Here is a 23,331-nt window from a genome sequence, read left to right as displayed (position 1 = left end):
AAATGAAAAACAGATAGTATAGCAGAGATTAAAAAAAAACATAGCAAAAGAGATAATAAATAAGTCTTATAGTAAGAACGAACTCTAGCCCATAGAAACTAAAAATTTATAATCAGTCATGGTAGTTGTCCATTATTTTGAAAACACCCAAGTGTGTTACTGACTTTGATGCCTGATTCCCTCCGATCGTTGTAATTATCTTTGAAAAAAAAAATCCCGTCAAGCATATTTGTTTACTTAATAGTAAGAGCTGAAACATCAAAATAAATCATCATACATATGATGAAGTAAAATTACATTACGGATAGATGTGGTAACTTCAAATCATATAAAAAGCCATTCAGTTCAACTGGGCAACCGAAAAATTTTTAATACAATATTTGAAGGAAATGAAAGGAAGAGACAAAAACTGAAATTCCTCACCTGAACTCCAAGCAAATTAAGTTTTTGATTTTGCACAAAGTGAAGAAAGAGGTGTTATGAAGGGAGGCACGACAAAATTTAGGAAATATAAATTTGAATATGTTCTCTTCAAGAATTTACAAAATAGAGCATGTTTACAATTGTAAAAATAAAAAAGGCATATAATACTGTTTTATGACGTAACTCTTTTATATAAAAAAAAAATCATTTTATCTAGAGACAAATAACCAACTCAATCTAAATAACAAATGCACAAATTTTTTTTAACACCTCCAAATATTTTAACTTGAAACAATTAAACTAAAATAAAGAGAACTAAGATTAAAACAGTATAGTAGAGATAGAATGATTCTTCTTCTTTATCAAGAAGAAGAATTGAAAAAAAAAGCAACAACAGAGTAATTATATGACATGAAGTGCGCAATCTTTCTAGGATTTATCCTTGCTTTTTGTTATGGCCAGCGTCGAGTTATTAACGAAAGCAACGACTGTCCGAGGTGTTACGGAGGGATTTTTTCCATTAAAAATCTTGAAGATGAAACTGTTGTTGGAATGGCAAACTTTGCTCTGAGTACCTTGGATGCCTATGATCATCATGATAACAAACGTGTGCTTTCAAAGATCATTAAAGGAACACGCGAGGTTACAAACACAATAGAGTACAACCTGAATATTTCTATGTTTATGTCTTCATGTCCTGAGTCATATAATGAATGCATTTCTGGTCCTGAAGACAGACAGTTTCTTTGTAGCGTTAAACTTCACGTCGAGTGGGGGGAAGAAATGAAACTTATTGCCTCCTACTGTGTTCCAGCATACAAGGACAATCGCCATATTGTATTTTTGGTTTTGTATATATTTCATAAAAGTGTTTTGTTCTTGTCTTCTGTGAACCACTAAGAGCAAAGCTTCTTGTGCCTAGTAAACGCTTTACTTTTATAATAGTTTTTCTTTTAGTATGATAAAATTGATTGATTGATATGAAGAAAAACCGAAACCCCCCCAAAAAAAGTTTGACTCTTTGCCACAATTCTACTCTTTAAAACAATGAAAAACTTTAGCGTAAAGAGTGAGGGATTGCGGAGGGGACAACCCATTTCATATACGGAGTAATTTCTGTTCGTTTTAAGTTTTAAGGTCGCTACTTACTTTTAGTTTTAAAAAAAATATTTTTTTTTTATTTAATCTTACAAAAGACAAGAGACAATTCTAAAGGAAGCGATAATTCCTAAGCAATATGCTATTGAAGAATTTGACAGGAGAAATAAGTCAGCAGTCAAGCCTGTGAAGAATCAAGGTAGCTGTGGTTCTTGCTGGGCATTTTCAGTTACTGGTAACTTAGAAGGTGCCTATAGCATTAAACTTGCAGAATTGCTTCATTCTCAGAGCAAGAGGTGCTTGACTGTGATAAGCTTGATGGGGATACAATGGAGGGCTTCCAGAAAATGCTTACAAAGCCATTGAAGATTTAGGAGGACTTGAGACAGAAGACGATTATCCTTATAAGGGTTGTGGAGGGCAGAAATGAAGTATCGATTCTTTCAGATTTTTTGGAGATTTCTCAAGATGAAGAAGAGATAGCCCAGTGGTTAGCTGAAAATGGTCCTGTTATCGTTGGAATAAATGCTAATGTTATGCAGTTTTATCGTCGTGGGGTATCACACCCATTCTGCAATCCCAAAAACCTTGACCACGGAGTTTTGATTGTTGGCTATGGAACTGAAATTATTCCTGTTAAACAAAGAGTTTTGCCATATTTGATTGTGAAAAATAGCTTGGAGACAAGATGGGGCGAGCAGGTCGTGTTAAACGGAGTGATGGCACATGCGGAATAAATACAATGGTCACCAGTGCCGTTGTGGAGCGAAGCAATAACGGGAATCTCTACTTTTCATTTTTATTATATATGTAAAGCTTTACTTATATGAATGGATTCTTAATTACTTTTGCTGTATTTTTAGTACTTCCGGATAATCCTAAATATATGGTAACCGTGCTCTCGTGAAATTCATGATTAAGCATTGCTGAAATTAGAAGCTAACAGGAAAAATAGTTAATTGTGTTGATTCAAATTGAAAATTATAGACTCTTATCTCTTATAAGTAATTTGAAATTATTTTTCTCTCAACAAATATCCTGATAATTAAAAGTTTGGGCATTTATATAATTATTAATTTTCTGGCAACGCCATCTAATCAGCCAGCAGTGTTGCCACAAGAACCTATTTTTGCGGATGAAAATGAAAATCATCGAGCTCTCTAACTCTGCAGAAGAGAGCGGGAACGGAACAGAAGAGCTGTAGTACCGGCGGTACTTTTCTACTTAAACTGTTGGGGATAGGTTTATTGGGTCCCGCATTTCCCATTTTGTTAGAAGTTATTTTCTTGGATACTTGATGATAGAATGGCGAGCGAGCAGGTTTTATGGAACCTGTGCTGAACTTTGTTTACCGGGCTAACAAAGCTGAAAACAGATCCGAAGAAATTGCGAAGCAGGACAATTCTTCAAGCCAGAAAATATATTTCAGGCCAAGGAACTATTATGGTCTCTTGCTAGTCTTCCCAAGCCCGTGACCGAAAGACAGAATCATCAGGACAACGTCCTTGACTTGATCCAAGTCTTAAGAAGCTATGACAAAAAACATGTCTCCCTCCCTCGTTTTGCAATATTAGAGCCCAATGAGGCCCCTAATACTCTCCTACTCTCTGATGAAGCAGCCGCCACCCTCACGAGAAAAGTCAACGAACTATGTGCGACTTTTCAAAGTTATGTCGCTTCTGAGCGTGCTCTAAACCTGTCCTCACTTCGACTCTTCCCAAACAAAGCCCACCTATGTTGTCGTTTTAAAGCATCGTCCAACAGAACTTGATAACCCTGCCTCACATAAGAATTTCCTGGAACGTAAGTGTGGTGAATCTTGCTCTCATGTTGTAGATTTGAAACCAAGAAAAAATGAATGGCGCGTTGTGATGAGCGATAAGAAAGCGGCTTTCCCAAACAAAGCCCACTTGCATCTGCCAAGGCAAGAGAAGAAAAGCCTGGTGCTGTCAAAGTCTCTAGTCATTCGTTGTATGGTATAATTTGTTTCCTTCCCGAAGATGTTTCTGCTGACAACCTCTCCACTTGTATAAAAACCTGTACCAAAGCTGAGAGAATCCGTTCCACTCGGACGTGCAAAATACACTTCTAAAGTAAAGAACACCTGAATGAGGCTATCCAGTCTCCTCTTACGTTAGGTTGTGAGAGACTAAGCATTTCCGAATATAAGTTTCTCCCACTGCGATGCTACAATTGTGAGCAGTAAGTTCACCCTGCACGCATATATCCCAATCCTGTGCGTTGCTTCCAATGTGGGGAAGGACATTACAATTCGAAAGAGATTCCCTGTACTAATGACCTTAAATGTGCCCTCTACAGTTCAAAGAACCATCCTTGCTACAGTATTAAATGTCTTGTTGTCCAGAAAATTCTTAAACAACGACTTTGACGAATGTAAGCATTGCTAGCTGGCAATACGCATAGCTATCAGCAGAGCTTGTCACTCTAGAATCCACCCGCAACTTTCACGAGGCTCTGCTTCGTGGTATGAACATTTCTGTAATAGCTACCCTTCGAAACATGTATCGGAGGTTGAATGTAAAGGTTAAGTCACTTTCTGGTGAAAACTCTGATTTAATCAAAAGGTCCATTCTCGTACATAAAGTTATTTGACAAGGGGCTATAACCTCACCACCGCTATTTAACGACAGTGTTATGGATGCCCAGAAGAAAGCTGATATGAGCTTTATTTTTGATGGCTTGGGCCTAAAGCTTTTGAATTATGCTGACGATATTCTTAATTTGAGTAGAACTCTGGCGTTAATAGAGAAGAATTTCGCAAGTTTAAGTGAGGAATATAACGATATTGGTCTAAATTTCAATCCGAGTAAGAGTGAATGTATTAAGTTCAATTCTAAATGACCAGGTTCGATAGTACCACAGTCACTTTTGGGGATTTTGATATCAAACTTTCGCCATCCCAAACTTATCTGGGTTTACCCCTTGGTACTGAAATGAAAAGTATCTGTGCATGACTACTTTGGGCATTTTAGCACAAAAGCTAGAACAGCTTATGGACAACTAGTTAATATTAAAACACGTTACAGTAAGAATATTTTAGCTAGACTCTATAAAGCTTACACAATCCCTAATGTCCTAGCCCTAGCTCAACTTTGGAAGATCTTTATGATGATTGATTTGCGGACATTCCGTAAGCTACATTACAAGTATGCAAAGTATCTTCTAAGTCTTCCTCTTTGGGCTCGTAACCGCAAAGTTACGCAATTATATGGTGTTACTGATCCATTTGTAGCTGTGGACCAGCGACGTGCCGAATGTTTCATCTCTAGACCGTAGCCATCCATATTATAGTGCGTTTATTTAGTATTATTTATCATAGTCTGATTCTTTCTTCTTTTTTTCTCTTCTCTTGTTTTTCTTTTTTTGGGCTCTTTCGTGTCATTTTACATAGGTCAACGAAATTATTGATTGACAAAAACAAAATAGCACCAGAGACAAGAAATAACCTTTTAGATAAAAAAATAAGCAAGTGTTCATATACCTATTTCACCCATTACCACTGCCGGGATTGAACTCAGCATCCTTTAATCAAGATGCCCGATTTCATCAACAGTATTACGGTATGTTATCCAACAATTTAAATGTTCTAGAAATCTGTGTATAAACTTTTGACGAAGAGATTGTAATGACAACCTTTGGCACTTTTCGATTGAATCGTGTTGGATTAAAGTACAGATATGACTTTTGTTAAGATTATTGCAACCGTTTCCAGTTTCATATATGAACTCAAAGAGACACATGCTTTTTTTATATTTAGTGGTAAGAACAAATTCTAGCCCATAGTAACTGAAATATCAGAATCAATCATTATCAGGCCTTGTCTTTTGTCAAATTTGATCTTTTAAAGCGTGGCACCGACCCGAATGTGAAGAGCAAATTTTGGGACAAAATAACCATTTATTGTGCTGCAAAGAATTGCAATTTGGAGGTTGATCAACAACTAGTTTCAAAGGGCGTCAATATACATTTCTTAGATTCGATCAATAGAACATCTTTACGTTACCCTGTGATTGGGAATCAAATAGTTGTGAATAGATATCGGTTTGAAAATTGAGCCAACCCAAATCCAATGGGTAAATGTAAGAAAAAAACGGCCTTAAAATTGTGCTGCTAGGAAAGGCAATTTAGAGATTCGTCAGCTACTAGTTTAAAAGGGTGCCACTATAGATGGCTGAAATTTGGAGAAAAGAACAGCCATTATCCTACACTGTGGCTAGGAATCAAATAGATTTGACTAGATACCAATTATAAAATGGAGAAAACTCAAATGCAAATGTATTTTGTACACAAAAATGTAGTTTTTCGTAAAAAATGATCTTGTTTTAAATGTAATTTTTTCTAATTACAAAAGGCACTAGATGTAGCAATTTCCTTTAAAAAGGATCCTTAAACAGTCCCTTGTTGTTCAAGGTGAGGGTCTGTCATTTCTTAAACAAGGTTTTCGACCACGCTAATTCCAATGATGCTCTTTTTATTTCGGTCTGACACCACTTTTGAGGGATTTCAGGCTATTTTTTGAAATCACCAGAAATTTCTTTTGGTTATAATTTTTTTTATTTTAAGATGAACGGGAATAGTAGTTTCCATTCCTGAATCAGTGTCAGCTGGCAATTTTTTCTCATTAGGCAGTTTTTTCCCAAACGCGTTTTTTAACTTTTAATTATTATGGGCAGCATATTACAGCATCTTCACTGTCGTAAATTTCAGCCTTGACCTGGTTTGGACCTTAACTGCACCATCTTCACTGTCTTAAATTTCAGCTTTAACCTGGTTTGAACCTTCACTGCAGCATCTTCACTGTCTTGAAATTCAGCTTTGACGTGACGTCTATCTCGTAATGTTTCTTTACCTCTAATTATGGTTGCTGCGGGTCTTTTCTGAGTAACTTCAATTTTGTCATATAAGTAGCAGGTTTTTTGAATGGACAGGGCCCGAACAAGCGTAGTGTTTTCGAGTTGCAGTCGTTATCACACTTTAATCGACGGTGTTAGTTTTCAGAATGAACGGGCCTCAAACAAGCACAGTGTTTTCGACTTGTGGTCACTATCACGCTCAAATTGACACATTGCAGCTTAGATTACGAAAAGTAAAAAATCATTCTTATGTGTTGTATAAATAGCCGCTGGGAAGAAGAAAACAAAACAAGCGTATTATATTTAGTAAGGAAGCTATCAGATTAACGACGCTTTTTTAATACCAAGGTCCCCGCATCGGCCCTGTAGTGTTTTGTAAAATCAAAGTTCGATCTCTGGGTCCCGTATTGCCAAGCTAAAGTCAAACTCACTCCGTCGCTAAAAAACAATTAAAATTTTGTCAAGCTTGGGATTTGAACGCATGACTATCAAAAAGTTCGTGGTAACGAACTGTAGTAAGGAGCGACCCGGCTCAATAGTAAACAAAACTCTAAATAACGGAATTTCAATGATAAAAGATACATCAAAAGAATCGAATTTTTATGCTGATTATAAATATTTAAGTTTCATCAAAGTTAGTCTTTTTCATCAAAAGTTAAGAGCCTGAGAAAATTTGCCTTACTTTGGATAATAGGGGGAAATACCACATAAAAATCATAGAATCTTAACGAAAATTATACCATCGAATTCAGCGTATCCAAAAACCCTAGAGAAAAAAATTTCAAGGTCCAATCTACAATAAAGTGGAATTTCATTTTTTTGCCAGAAGACAGATCACGGGTACTTGTTTATTTGTTTTTTTTATTATTTTTTTCCCAGGGGTCATCGTATCGACCAAGTGGTCCTAGAGTGCTACAAGAGGGTTCATTCTAACGGAAATGAAAAGTTCTAGTGCCCTTTTTAAGTGACCAAAAATATTGAGGGGCACTTAGGCCCCCTCCCACGCTCATTTTTTTCCCAAAGTCGGCGGATCAAAATTTTGAGATAGCCATTTTGTTTTGCACAGTCGAAAACCACAGTAACTATGTCTCTGGGGATGACTTACTCCCCCAAAGTCCCTGGGGGAGGGGCTGCAAGTTACAAACTTTGACCAATGTTTGCATACAGTAATGGTTATTGGGAAGTATACCGACGGTTTCAGGGGGATTTTTTTGGGTTTGGGTGTGAGGTTGAGGGGAGGGGGCTATGTGGGAGGATATTTTCTTGAAGGAATATTTCATGGGGGAAGAAAAATTCAATGAAAAGGGCGCAGGATTTTCTAGCATTACTATTAAAAAAAAACAACAATGAAAATATAAACATGAAAAAGTTTTTTCAATTGAAATTAAGGAATAGCATTAAAACTTAAAACGAACAGAGATTATTACGCATACGAGGGATTCTAAATATACTTAGCATAAAGAGCGAGGTATTCAGGAGGAGATAAATACTTCGCTCTTTCAGCTAAAGTATCTTTAGCAACTTCAACTATTTATTCTACGACCTTTCTGATTCAGGGGTCATTCTTAAAGAATTGGGATAAAACTTCAGATTTAGTGTGAAGAGCGAGGTATTAACGAGGGGACAAACCCCCTCATATATATAATAAAAAATATAAGAATATAAAGTTTGTTAAGTAAGTTAATTTCTTAAGTTTCGTATATTTTTTCACTAATAAAAACGTTCGTTAAAAATTAAAAGTTCTAGTTGCTTTTTTAAGTAACCGAAAAATTGGAGGGCAACTAGGCCTCCTTCCCCACCCCTTATTTCTTAAAATTGTCTTATCAAAACTAAGAGAAAGCTATTTGGCCTAAAAAAGAATTAATATGCAAATTTTATTTTAATAATTTATGTACGGAGAGCCAAAATCAAACATGCATTAATTCAAAAACGTTCAGAAAATAAATAAAAAAAAGCTAGTTTTTTTAACTGAAAGTAAGGAGCGACATTAAAACTTAAAACAAACAGAAATTAATCCGTATATGAAATGGATTGTCCCCTCCACAATCCCTCGCTCTCTACGCTGAAGTTTGACTCTTTGCCACAATTCTACTTTTTAAAACAATTAAAAACTTTAGCGTAAAGAGTGAGGGATTGTGGAGGGAACAAATCATTTCATATACGGAGAAATTTCTGTTCATTTTAAGTTTTAATGTCGCTCCTTGCTTTCAGTTATAAAAAACTAGTTTTTTTTATTATTTAATACCGTGTTAGACCCAGATCTTGTGCAGATTTCACAAGGTCACTTTTTGCCTGGCACCGCTACCACTCTGCAAACCTGACATTATTATATAAAGATGTAAACATTGTAAATTTCAAACCAAACTAACGTATTTCAATTTTAATTTCAAAATATAAAACTATATGTTAGTTTTAAATATAAAAATATTTGTTAATCTTTGGTTTTTATTTTCAAAATCTCAACAATCAATGGTGCTTAATTCTCATTGCATTTCTGTCGATCAATTCTTTAAAATTATATTTCCTGAAAAATTTGGTATACTTGGTATAATATTTTGATGCTTGAAATTATTTTGAAATTAATTTTTAGTTCTAGCCACCGGCCCTAACAGAAACATTAAATATCAGTTATAGCTGAACATATCATTTGCATCTTCGATACTTACTTGTTCAACATAACTGACAACATGACAAATTAAAATATTTTAATTAATTTAGGGTTCTAATTTTGGGATAACAGAACTACAACTTTTCTATCAACTAAAAACTAGTAAACTTGTGTCAAAACTCTTTTGCAGCACTTACAAGTTGTCGAGATTACTTTTTTTAGAACGGAATGAATTTTGTGTGAACTGAATGAGTTTGAGCTTAATACAACCACTATTTCTATCCAATTCTGACGTCCCCTTTAGGGTTTCGATAACAAATTAACGAAACTTTTTCTCTGGTTTTTCTTTCCGTTTTTTATTCACCAATAGAAGGGCACTGAAACAACACAGAGAAGAAGCTGCAATATCTAGTGTCTTTTGTGATTACCAAATTGTGGTAAAGAGACCAAATACAGACACAAATAACTACTTACTTGGGTTTACACCAAATGTATAGAAAATATCATCACAAAAATTAATTTAAAAAAATCAACTATCTTTAACTTAAGAGCTTTTTTTAATTTAAAAGTAATTGCAAAAATATCTGTTTTCCAAAAGCTTCATAGAATTGTTATTTGACAGGAAGTATCTTTGCTGAGTTTTAATTAACAGGAAAAAACTGACTTTATCCAATCGTCTTTTTTCAACTTGTTTGACAACATTCATATGACCTCAACAATTACTGAATTTGGTTTTATTGTATCAGCTGCTGTTGGACTTCTTTTCTATTATGAGCAGAAGAAACGCTAGTAAATTCTAGACAGTTCTAAGTAATAGAACTATATAAGTGATAGTTCTATTCAATAGTGATAGGATAGTTTTAGATAGTTCTTAGTTCTAAGTGTAAGTTTAGATTGACACCAGAAAATCTACAGCTGTAGATAAACCTAAGCTCCTTTGACTACCTATTAAGACCTATGTTTTTGTTCTGAACTCATGATAAAAATTTTCTGGTATCAACCACGCAATGTAGGCTGAAGTCCTGGTCCAAATATCTGTTGATGTTCCTGAGCTTCTATGATATTCCTTAGTTTCGATAATGTTCCTTAGTTCTGATGATGATCCTGAATTATTATGATACTCCTGAAGGATAATATTATAAAGGGTGTTTCAATCTTTTTCTCTAAATTTTAATAGTAGTCATTAAAACCAGAAAGTATAAATATCATCACAAACATTTTACACACGCTTCACCCCCACAAGACAAATAGACAGTTATAGACTGTCAAAATAGAGTTCCATTCTTATATATCAAGACATGAATTATCTTCTATATATATATAAATAAGTTGTCTGTGTGTGTGTGTCGAGTGAGGTCATGTCTGTGTGTCAACTGACGTCATGTTTGTCAACTGACGTCATTATAAGACTTACTTAGACTTAGGTCCTCCCATGCCTGAGGGCGCATAAGGCAGCAACAGTGGTTCGCCACGACAACCTGTCCTGAGCCTTCGACTAAAGCTCCTCCATCAAAGACCTCGCTAGCTTCGCCTCCTTCTCTAGCATCCTGCCAACTGTCATTTTGGGTCTCCCTGACTTGCGGAGGCCGGGGGGTATCCAACACCATATGTCATGAGGTAGCCTTCCATCACCCATTCGCACCATGTGCCCCCAATACATCCATCGTCGCTTTCTAATTTGTTATGGTATAAATCACATCATTTCTTATTCTCTCAGTCCAATGTATATTCAAAATACATCTTAGGCAGTTATTATCGAATGCCCATAGTCGTTTTCCTAGTTGCACAGTGATACTCATAACCATAGTGAAGTTTCACAACCATATGTAAGGACGGAGAGGACATTGCTATTATAAATTCTGACTTTTAGCTTCTGGGAATATTTACTATTTCTCCAAACATTTCTGAGACAATTGAAGGCAGAGCCTGCCAATGCTATTCGGCACAAAATTTCTCTTTCATGATTGGCATCTTGCGTAAGAATGCTGCCTAGATATTTGATCTCTCTCACTACTTCAATTTCCTCATTGTTGACCAAAAGTCCCTCAGCTAAGTCAGGAATGACTGCATTTGACATTGATTTAGCCTTGTTAGCGTTTATGGAGAGTCCAACAGCATTTGCCACACGCTCAAGTTCATTTATATTGTGTTGTGTATCTTCTGATTCGTGAGCAAAGAGTGCAATATCGTCCGCAAAAACACCATCATGGAGGGTTCTTAGTGGGTTTAATTGTAGACCCCCACTGAAGCTACATCCACGAAGCACAAAATCTATAACTATGGCAAATAACAGTGGCAATAGATTGCAGCCCTGCCTTACACCCGACTGAACGGTAAACCAGTCCGTTAGGCCAACCTCGGTTTGTACTGCACACTTAATATCGAGGTAAAGCGCTTTAATTATATTTACAATTTTAATCGGGATCCCGTAATGTATTAAGATTTTCCACATGGTCTCGCGGTGTATCGAGTCGAAGGCCTTGAGAAAGTCAATAAATACTACGAGTAATTGAACCTGCCATTCGTTAGATTCTTCGAGCAGGATTCTCAGGCTAAATATTAGGTCACAGCACATTATAAGGATTGAGCTGTATTCGTCATGAAGTTGTTTGTCGACTGACGTCATGTTTGTCAACTGATGAAATTACATACCGTGACACAAATGACGACCGGGACACAGGGAATATAAATGAATACCGGGAACCTCAAAGATGAATTTCAGACTGGGACACCCGGACACAAATCACGACCGGGAAAAAGGGAATATAAATGACGACCGGGACATAGGGACATAACTACAACGGTGACGCCGAGGGCACAGGCGGGATATATAAATGACGACCGGGACACAGGGATTGCTCGAATAGAAATTACAGACCGGGAAACAAATGACGACCGGGACACAGGGAATATAAATGACAACTGGGACACTCAAAGAGAAATTTCAATCTGGGATACCGGGACAGAAATGACGACCGGGACACAGGGAATATAAATGATCACTGGGACACAGGGACACATCATTAGAATAATGAGGTATAGATCTGAATACGGATTTTGTTTTTCCCATGGACAATTATATGTTGCATGTTCAAGAGTCAGTAAACCTGACAATCTATTTATATGCACAGACAATAGGACAGCGAAGAATGTTGTATATTCGCATGTTTTACGTAGTTAAAAACATATATATATATATATATATATATATATATATATATATATATATATATATATATATATATATATATATATATATATATATAATATCTCTATTCACAGGTGGGACACAGGGACAAAACTACAATGGCGCGTAACGACTTAAGCGCACAGGGGGGGGGGGCTTGGGGGGCACAAAGCGCCCCACCAACTAACTGTTGGGATGGCGCGAAGCGCCACCCCAACAGCTTGTTTTAAATAAAAATAAAAAGAAGGGGATATCAAGAAAAATCATTTCAAAGAAAGAAAACAAAAGAAAAGTAAGGAAAGTTATTACAAAAGAAGAAAGACCACCAGAAAAAAATTACATCAAGAAAGTTTTGTGATCACCCCTTGCGTCAAGACAAACTATGGTTGTATTCATACATCACCATGTTTCTAAAATGTCTTTGTAAAAACTATATTTTTAGTTCCAAGATCCTCCCCACTCCTACCTGAAGATACTATGGTGGATTAAGTCACAAATCATTGTAGCATAATTTCAAGCTAAATGTAATGTTGGCATATTTCTGGTCATAATAACCTCAATTTTTACGCCTTTTACCTTAAAGTTTTTAAAGGGAACTGATTGCTATCCAAAGAAGAAAAGATTAAAAAACTAACCAAGATCATTATCAATATCCACAGTGAGTGCATTAGCGTCCACAATGAGCATGTATTCAGCGTCTGCTTCTACAGGGCCAGAAATGTCTCCAGTTTTTCTGTCCTTGCCAATGAATTTCTCAATGTCTTCAATTATCTCTTTTAGCCTCTGTGAGTCAAAAATTTTGGCTATCTCATTGGCAAAAGTCAATCCTGAAATAAACTTAAAGTAACTAAAATCATTAAGGAATAAGCCCTGATATTATATATACATACTGATATAAATACTAACAACAAACTAATATACTAATAATACATAAATAAATATTACTGTAGCTAAAAATCGTTTATCCTAGAAATTATATACAGTCATACAATATTAATCAAGCACCATTGGATATTAATCTAGATATTGTTTATAGAATTTATATTCTGTAAACAATCATCTAGAAGTAGTGTAACTAAAGGAAATATAGTAAATCAGACAAAGTAACTATAGCCTACTACTTCTATTACTAGCTAATCATTCCACCATTGACCTGCCTGGGGCTCCACACACTCTTTTTCATCCTGGTGTCTTCAAAGTCATGGTCTTTGTCTTCCTCCAAGAATGCTACATCTTTTCAATCCTTTTTTAAAACGTTTTCTAACCCTATTTGAAGTAGACGCAGCTGTGATAAGGGATTCCAATTCTGGGCATACAAGTCACGAACATACTTATGGATTGCCACTAAAAGAAATTGAAAAAAAGAAGAAAATGGATAAAAGCAAAAAGATAAGAAGACAAACTTTGCCATATATTTTTCGAGTTAGTACCATAATTTCCCTTTTAGATGAAAGACCTAATTCGGTTTCTTTGGTACAACGATAAAAACCCAAAAATTTTGGAGGCAAGAGATCATAGATGTGTCTAGAATCTAAACTGCAAATGACTGAATTACAAAAAATTTGTATTTCTTAAGGACAAAGCGGGCTTTTTGAAACCCCCTGTAAATAGTTTTGGTCTTAAGGTGAGCTTGGAGATGACCCAGCATGGAAAGTTGTGCAGAGGAATGGTTCTACCCCCTTTTAGACAATCTAACACATATAACTGTCCCTAGTCATACCCGTGTGAATTCATGAACGGATGAATTCTTATTCTACTTTCCTTCAAGGTCTCCTCTGTGGCACTCACTGGGATTTCTGGCCTCTCTTGTTCCCAGGGCAAAATCTTGATTTGCCCAAACCCATGTATCCAACAAAATTTTCAGGCAAAAAAAAATTTGTTTATTAGCGAAATTATTTTTCATTAATTAATAATTTCTGTTTTTACATTAGATGAACCTCTAATAAATATAACTGTCCCTAGTCAAACCCGAGTGCTCTTGTGTTTGCAGGAGGGAATCCTAAACTGAAAGTTACCCCGTGGAGTGGTTATATGCCCACTGCTCATATTGCCAAAAAAAAGTATGAAGCTGTCTTAAGGCCTTAAAAAGGTTTTTCAGTAATTCAGAAGCCGCTTAAAGTAGCCTAACTAGCTTCACAACAAAAGAGGAATGAAGAGTTAGAAATTTTCAAAAATGCACAAAAAACAAAGCTACCTTTTCTCTTACCATAAAGAAATTTGTAGAGTATATTCTATAAATAAGTCAGACAAATCAAGACAGGTAAATTTCAAGATATAAACACTCAAATCATATACATGACGCGTAAAAACCCAATCAAACACTCAATTGAGTCAGTTATTAAACTGTCCCTTACTTTTGATTATAGTGTTGATCTACCAGTAGATAGCTGCAGGAAAAACCTTTCAAAAATTTCCACATGCTATTTAAATAACACATTAACAATTCCTGATATGAATTAAAAAAAAATTAAATAGAAATACATATCCAATAACAGCTGAGAACAAAAGCAAAGAAATGTTGATAGAAATTAGGCCAACTGCATTTATAAATTTATATCAGAAAATAAAATATATAATTAATAAATAAAATCAATAAACAACTATCAATAATAAACAAATGTTATAAATCATTAAATATTTCCACTTCACAAACTCCATGGTCAGTTTTGTTACAAGGCCAGTTTAAAAACGTTATATAATGATAGCTCTGTCGGTGTTCTAAAATAATATGCTAGACACTCTTTCTTAGAAAGTGTCATACAATATACCTCCGAAAGAGCCAGCTCTTCCTAATATTGCTCATACTGATAACCTTCATCGTAAAACTTGTAATCGTAGACTAATTATCTTCAGCTTTATTCGTTTGGCAGTAGGGCTGTGAAATAAGTTTCTTGGGATCCATGAAATCTTATGTTTATACTAATTTAAGTTCAAACTCATTCAGTATTGTATTGTATCAGATTAATGACGCTTCTTGACTACTAAGGTCCCTGCGTCGGCCCTTCAGTGCATTCCTGCAGCATGATTCGATCTCTGTGTCCCGTATTATCAAGCTAAGGTCAAACCCCCTGCGCCAGCACAGGAGTGAAGCTCATTGAGTTCACATAAAACGCATTCAAGTCAAATAAAAAGTAATCCCAATAGCTTGCAAGTGCTGCAAAAGAGTTTTGACACAAGTTTACTAGTTTTTATTTGATAGAAAAATTGTCGTTCTTTATCTGAAAATTACCACCCTACATTAATTAAATATTTTTAATTTGTCATGTTGTCAATTACGTTGAATTTAGCAAGTATCGAAGAGGGCAATGGAATGCTAAGTTACTAAATATATTTAATGTGTCTGTTAGGGCTAGTGACTAGAACTAAAAATGGTTTTCAAAATAATTTCGAGCATCAAATTATTTTACCAAATATATATAATAAAATAACTTGAAAAAATGGATCGATAAAGATGCAACGAGAACAAGTACTATTGATTGTAGCGCTAATAGTGGTGAATTTTGAAACTAAAAGCCAAATATTAGCAAATTTAGAAGGTATCATTCCTATTCAGTTTGTATTTTTGGTTTAAAATTTAGAAAAATATTTGCAGCTGATGCCAGGTTGGCAGAGTGGTAGCGACACCAGGCACAAAGTAACCTTGTGAAATCTGCACAAGATCCAGGTCTAACACGGTATTCACGCGTTCAAATCCCACACCTGACAAAATTTTCAATTCTTCTGAAGGGGCACAGTAAGTGTGACCTTAGCTTGGCAATACGGGACCCAGAGATCAAACTTTGCTGTAAAAAAACACTGCAAGGTTAATACGGGGGCCTTAGTAGTCAAGAAGCGTCGTTAATCCGATTACTTACTCACTGAATATAATATACTTGTTTTATTTTCTTCTTCCCAGCAGCCAATTAGACTCCGCATAAGGATGATATCTCACTGGCATCAATCAAAGCTCACCCTTCAATGCGTCAATATGAGCGGGATAGCGACAGTTTCAAAATTGCTAATCTTACCACGGCAACTCGAAAACACTGCTCCTGTTTGGGGCCCAGACCAGGATTCAGAAAACCAGCGACTTACATGACAAAATTTAAGCTGTTCAATAAAGAACACCAGCAAACTTGATGCACCAGCACCGGCACCAGCACCACTGGGGGTCAAGAAGCAGATTATATCAAAACAATGGAAAACCTGAGGCTTGAATCAGCAAGATAGACAGGATGACAAAAAGACGACAAGATAGACATTACCACACAATAACGTCTGTTGAGATAGCAATGCTTGCCACATCTTGGCGGCAGAAAATTTTATCCAAAATATGTTGCAGTGAAGGTTCAAACCAGGTCAAAGCTAAATATAAGACAGTGAAGATGTTTCCAAATGCTGCAGTGAAGGTCCAAACTATGTCAAAGCTAAATTTCAAGACCGTCAAGATGTTGAAAGATGCTGCAGTAAAGGTCCAAACCAGGTTAAAGCTTAAATTCAAGACAGTGAAGATGCTACAATATGCTGAAAAATGCTGCAGTGAAGATCCAAACCAAGTCAAAGCTGAAATTCAAGACAGTGAAGATGCCTTAATATGCTGTCCATGGTAATTAAAAGTTGAAGTTTTGAAAAAAAACAAGTCAGCTATACATGGGCTGGCATTCCCCCCCATGGGAATTCCCACAATTTGCTTGTACAAATTACCACCAAATCTTATATAAGTATTGTATAAAACAAATTCTAATAACTCAAAAATCATATCCAAGCTGTAACATCTCAAGCTAACTGTAGTATTAAAGCAATTTGTCCATATAGCTTTTTTATTATATGTGTCTATTTTTAAGAACCTTTTACTAGATAAGAGGAAAGATTTCTTGATAACAGTTTTTAAATTATCTAGAAACTACAATAAGTGATAAATTAGTATACATTGTCGCAAAATCGAAAGACTCAATTCTTTTAGCTGAAACCATTGTTAAAGAATCTATCACCTGCAGTGAATTATTAACACTCCAATATGGATTGAAATTCGAAAATTTTTTAATACCAGAACAATAGGTTTTAAGTTTATTTACAATTTCCTTTAAAATTAAAGAGAGGTCAGTAGCAGCAATGTGGGTTGGACATTTAGCTGCTCCAGCAATAAACCGTGGTTTAGGGGGATTCTTATGAAATTTTACAGTCCAATATAGGAAAGGGAACTTTTTATCATTGTCATTTATTTTAATATTAAAATTTTTAAAAAGTATTTCTTCAGTCTTTTCAATTAAATTCTCATCCTCTATATTTACCTTTTCGTAAACATTAGTTGTGCATAACTCCCTTTTTAAGATATCACAATACAGCTTCTGACAAATTATGGCAAAATTATTATTAGCTTTATCCACTGGCACAATTACAAATTCATTCTGTAGATTAGCAATTGCTTGTTTAATCTTTGCATTATAAAATAATGATTTAGTGTTACTATTTTTTAAGTTAGAATATATTTTATTTCTTATTCTACTAATAATTAAATTCTTCCAACTTTGAAAAATCTCTTTATTTTTATTCTCTTTCTTACACCACTTATCAATAAATAAATCAAAATCATTTTCCAAGCCATCAAGAACACTCGATTGTTTCAGATGATGAGAAAGACGGAAATTAGCCCCTTTATTCATTATAATTTGAAGATCATCTTGCTTTATTATTGACAAGTCCCCTGTTATAACATGTTTGTAAGTAGGATTTACAAATGGTTCAAGTTGCTTACAATTACAAACCGGTTTCCAATTTATATCACTATCTAATCTTTTTAGTATTAAATTATAAATAAAAATAATTTGCCCAATAGTTTTTGAAAATTTCAGAGCCATTGATGGCACACAGGGCGTCGGGTCGACGTTTCAGTTGCTTGGTTTTTATAAAGATAGGCAGTAAATATTTCACCCCGCCTTGCGGCGGTTGGAATTGAACCCCAAGCTCAATGTTGCCAAGCAGAGCGTTAATTCACTGTACTACCAAAGGTTTAACCAAAAACATTTAAACTGGGGATGGGTAACTTAAAAAAACAATTTCCCAAACTGTAGAAAATAAAAAGAAAAGTTCAGCGAAGTCAAAAACCCATAGGAACTATCCATTGCTCAAATTTCCAATGCATTTCGTGACCTGAGAACAAAATTATGTGAGAGCGAAAGCTCATCGTGAAAAAAGCGTGATTAAAGATGTTGAACCCTTCTATTTTCGACATTATAAAGAATCTTAAAAATCAAAAAAGTAAATCTACACCACTACATAACAAGCTAAGATGAAATGTAAAAATTGTTCTCATTTAAAGAACACGAGAAAAAAATAACAAAAAAGTCTTAGGGATCTTTTGATCTTGAACTTATCCAATACAAACAGCAGAATAGATTAAATTTTCGAATAAAAGGCCCCTTTTTTTTAAACTTCGATTACACGACTTTCACTTAATTTAATAAGTATTCAAGACTAGAAATGTGAAAGCATAGAAGAGCATTATTTTAAGAGGGCAAGACTAATATAGTATCAATTTTACCTGTTTCTAGTAGGCCATAAATCTTGTTATAGAGGTACAAAACACATAGAAGAGAGAGCTTTGGACTCTTTCGAAGGTCATGACTCAAACACTGTTGAAGATATGGCCATTTATGGTTTTCAATTGCATTATGGTATACTGTGGGTTCATTCCAGGTAGTAAGCAGTAAAACCTTTACGTTAACTACTGAAGATACTAAAATTTGACATGCATCAAGTAATTGAGGGATTTATTAGGATAATAGCTGCATAGTCTCGAGAAGTTTCAGTTGTTTCCATTTTTTCCCCTTTTCTGATTTTCCTTCTTTCAATAGGTTGAATAAATCTCGTCGTGTTTAAACGGCAGAGGTATTTTTGAAAAGTTTAAGGAAGGAAAATGAAGACATTAATCCTCACTACATTTCTGTAGATCATTTTAGAAAAATCTGAAAGTATTGTTTTAAGAGGGCAAGACTAATATAGTATCAAGTTTGCTGCTAATTCCTTTCTCCGTTAGTGGTTGCTAAGTAACAGAATGTCGTTCTAAACTCCCATATATACCATAGGAAAGACCAGAAAAATTATGCTAGATGGCAACCTTATCTCTATAATTTGGAGTTCACGGAAGAGGAAAGTTTCACTTCCAGGTTTTGATTTCTGTGGTGTCTCCAAGACCTCCCATTGAATAGTGGCTTTCCGCAAACGGCCAATCTAGATGACCACTTGGACTATCGCACTCTGTGACGTAATCTTACAAGCAAGACTCGACATCCTACACAAGGAATGCTAAACGGTCGTCATTTATATTCCCTGTATCCCGGTCATGATTTGTGTCCGGGTGCCCCAGTCTGTAATTTCTCTTTGAGTTTCCCGGTCGTAATTTATATTCCCTGTGCAGGGTCATCATTTGTGTCCCGGTGTCCCAGTATTTAATTTCATCAGTTGACAAACATGGCGTCAGTCGACAAACAACTTCATGACGCATACAGCTCAATCCTTAAAATGACGTCAGTCGACAAACATGACATCTGTCGACACACAAACATGAGGTCACTCGACACACACACACACACACACACAACTTATTTATATATATATACTAGCTGTTCCCCAAGCCCCCCCGCGCGCTTAAGTCGTTACGCGCCATATTAGTTATGCGCCATTGTAGTTGTGTCTCTGTGTCCCACCTGTGAATATAGATAGATTTATATATGTGTTTCAAACTACGCAAAAATTGTGAATAAACAACATTCTTGGCTTTCCCATTGTCTGTGCATATGCAAAGCCGTATGTACTAATAATGACGTCATATACAAACGCTCTTTTTACAAACAAACAAACATGCATCCACATAACTCGTTTTTATATAGATAGATACAATACAAATTAACTGCGTAAAACTTGCGAATAAACAACATTCTTCGCTGTCCAATTGTCGCTGCATATAAATACATTGTCAGGTTTACCGACCCTCGAACATGCAACGTACAATTGTCCATGGGAAAAACAATCAGGATTAAGATCTATACCACATTTTTCTAATGATTGACCTTAAGCTTTGTTAATGGTGATTGCAAATACTAATCGAATTGGGAATTGCAATCTTTTAAATTGAAAAAGCAGATCCGTTGGAATCATGGGGAAGCGAGGAATAAGAACAGCCTCACCCTCATAAGGCCCTGTCAAGATTGTGGCCTCTATTAGGTTTTCCATTGTTTTTTTTTACGGCAAGTCGCGTGCCATTGCAAAGCTTTGGTGGGTTGATATTTCTTAAAAGTATTATTGGTACGCCTATTTTTAGTTGTAGCACGTGTGGTGGAAACCATTAGTTTTTTTAGTTTTTTAGTTTTTTAGCTTTTTTATTTTTTTTTATTAGTTTTTAGTTTTTTTTGTAGTTTTTGCCTTTTTTTAGTTTTTTCAGTTTTTTTTTAGTTTTTAGTGTTTTACCTTTTTTAGCCTAACCAGGATTTGAACCTGGGACCTTCATTCTCCGTTCTGACACCCTCTCTCATCGAGTGACTACTCCAGCATGTTCATTTTGGTGTTTTAAATGGTATATTATTAACCAAATAAATGTGTTTTACAATATACTAAGCATCGTCAAAGCAAAAATGACGACAACTAATTTCATGACGTCAGCCGACACAGAAACATGACGTCACCTGATCCACAGATAGACAGACAGACAACTTATTTTTATATATATAGATATATATATATATATATATATATATGTATATATATATATATATATAAATATATATATATATATATATATATATATATATATATATATATATATATATATATATATATATATATATATACATATATATATATATATATATATATATATATATATATATATATATATATATATATATATATATATACTAGCTGTTGGGGTGGCGCTTCGCGCCACCCCAACACCTAGTTGGAGGGGCGCTTCGCGCCCCCCCAAGCCCCCCCGCGCGCGTAAGTCGCTACGCGCCATATTAGTTACGCGCCATTGTAGTTGTGTCCCTGTGTCCCACCTGTGAATATAGATAGATTTATATATGTGTTTCAAACTACGTAAAAATTGCGAATATACAACATTTTTGGCTTTCCCACTACTGGGAGCTTTCCGTTTCCAATTGCCAGCAATTGATCTGAAAATGTTTGACCAGAGTCATCGTTTTGCAATCGGCCACGCATATTTGTAGTTAATTTTAATATTTTTACGTGTGCCCATAAATTAGAATTTTTCAGGCAAGCATTCATTTCCTCTGCAGGAGTTAAACTACGTAAAAATTGCAAATATACAACATTCTTGGCTTTCCCATTGTCTGTGCATATACAAAGCCGTATGCACTAATAATGACGTCATATGCAAACGCTCTTTTTACAAACAAACAAACATGCATACACACAACTCGTTTTTATATAGATAGATAGATAGATAGATACAATACAAATTAACTGCGTAAAACTTGCGAATATACAACATTCTTCGCTGTCCAATTGTCGCTGCATATAAATAGATTGTCAGGTTTACAAACCCTCGAACATGCAACGTACAAGTGTCCATGGGAAAAACAATCAGTATTAAGATCTATACCACATTTTTCTAATGATTGATATTGAGCTTTGTTAATGGTGATTGTAAATGCTAATCGAATTGGGAATTGCAATCTTTTAAATTGAAAAGGCAGATCCGTTGGAATCATGGGAATGCGAGGAATAAGAATAGCCTCACCCTCAAAGGCCCTGTCAAGATTGTGGCCTCTATTAGGTTTTCCATTGTTTTTTTTACGGCAAGTCGCGTGCCATTGCAAAGCTTTGGTGGGTTGATATTTCTTAAAAGTATTATTGGTACGCCTATTTTTAGTTGTAGCACGTGTGGTGGAATCCCTGAAAGATCTATGGAATTTAAAAATTCAGATGGATAATTAACCGCTTCATTTGGTTCCAAAACTGTGTCGACTGACTTGCAAAGGACTGCCTGGTTTCGAATCTTGGTCAAAATAATCTTGTTTATTTCGTGGACGTCTATATTTTTGGGTGCGAGAATCGCTCTTTCACTTAGCCATTTATTATTTTTATAATTTTTTAGAATATTCGGAAATACTTTTTCAATCAATTCATTTTTGGACGTCACTAAATTACAGAAATCAGCAGGTAGTTGTATACGTCCTGAAATTGAGTCTACTGGGAGCTTTCCGTTTCCCATTGCCAGCAATTGATCTGAAAATGTTTGACCAGAGTCATCGTTTTGCAATCGGACACGCATATTTGTAGTTAATTTTAATGTTTTTACGTGTGCCCATAAATTGGAATTTTTCAGGCAAGCATTCATTTCGTCTGCAGGAGTTGATCTAGGTATTACAGGTAATGTTTGCCTGAAATCTCCCGCAAGCAATATTAAGGTGCTGCCAAAGGGTTTCGACTTCCCTCGCAAATCTTTCAAGCATCGATCCAGAGCCTCGAGCGATTTTTTGTGTGCCATTGTGCACTCATCCCAAATAATAAGTTTGCATTGCTGCAATACTTTACCCATCCCAGATGATTTGGAAATATTGCACATGGGAGTTTCTGTAGAATGCAAGTTCAGAGGCAATTTCAAAGCGGAATGAGCAGTTCTTCCACCAGGCAGCAATCTTGCGGCTATTCCGGACGACGCAATTGCCAACGCTATATCATTTTTCGATCGAATTGATGCCAGAATCAGTTTTATCACAAACGTTTTACCAGTACCTCCTGGCGCATCCAAAAAGAAAATTTCTCCAACGTTGTTATCGACACAATGCATTATCGTATCATAAATGTCTTTTTGTTCCGACGTTAACTTGGAAATGTTATTTTGTACATACGACAATAGATCACTCGTACTGTAACTTTGTTCACAATCCAATTCTACACATGTCGAAACAGCAGCGATACGGTTAGGTGAAGGCATTCCCAAATCCTGAAGAGGTTTGTTTGCCATACTTACGCACAAATATTCTATAACAACTAAAGTGTAGTTATAAATTTCTGATGTAAAATCAAAAGTCATATCTGACGTCTCTAACTGTTTTCGATGAAGTATATCTTCGGACATTTTTGACTTATATTTTTCCCATAACTCTGTAGGAGCTGATGGAGAGCAAGTTGTTAAAATG

The 23,331-nt window shown here is 35.5% G+C and overlaps 1 pseudogene; it reads left to right on the top strand.

Moving 5' to 3' along the window:
- The first annotated feature begins 834 nt into the window (after nucleotides 1–834).
- Nucleotides 835–3,169, top strand: LOC136042029 (putative cysteine proteinase CG12163; annotated as a pseudogene).
- The last annotated feature ends 20,162 nt before the right edge of the window (nucleotides 3,170–23,331 follow it).

Source organism: Artemia franciscana, unplaced genomic scaffold, assembly GCF_032884065.1.
Source record: "Artemia franciscana unplaced genomic scaffold, ASM3288406v1 PGA_scaffold_57, whole genome shotgun sequence".
In the NCBI taxonomy this organism is placed as follows: Eukaryota; Metazoa; Arthropoda; class Branchiopoda; order Anostraca; family Artemiidae; genus Artemia; species Artemia franciscana.
Note: the sequence above shows the minus strand (reverse complement) of the source record. Positions and strands in the feature narration are given on the sequence as shown.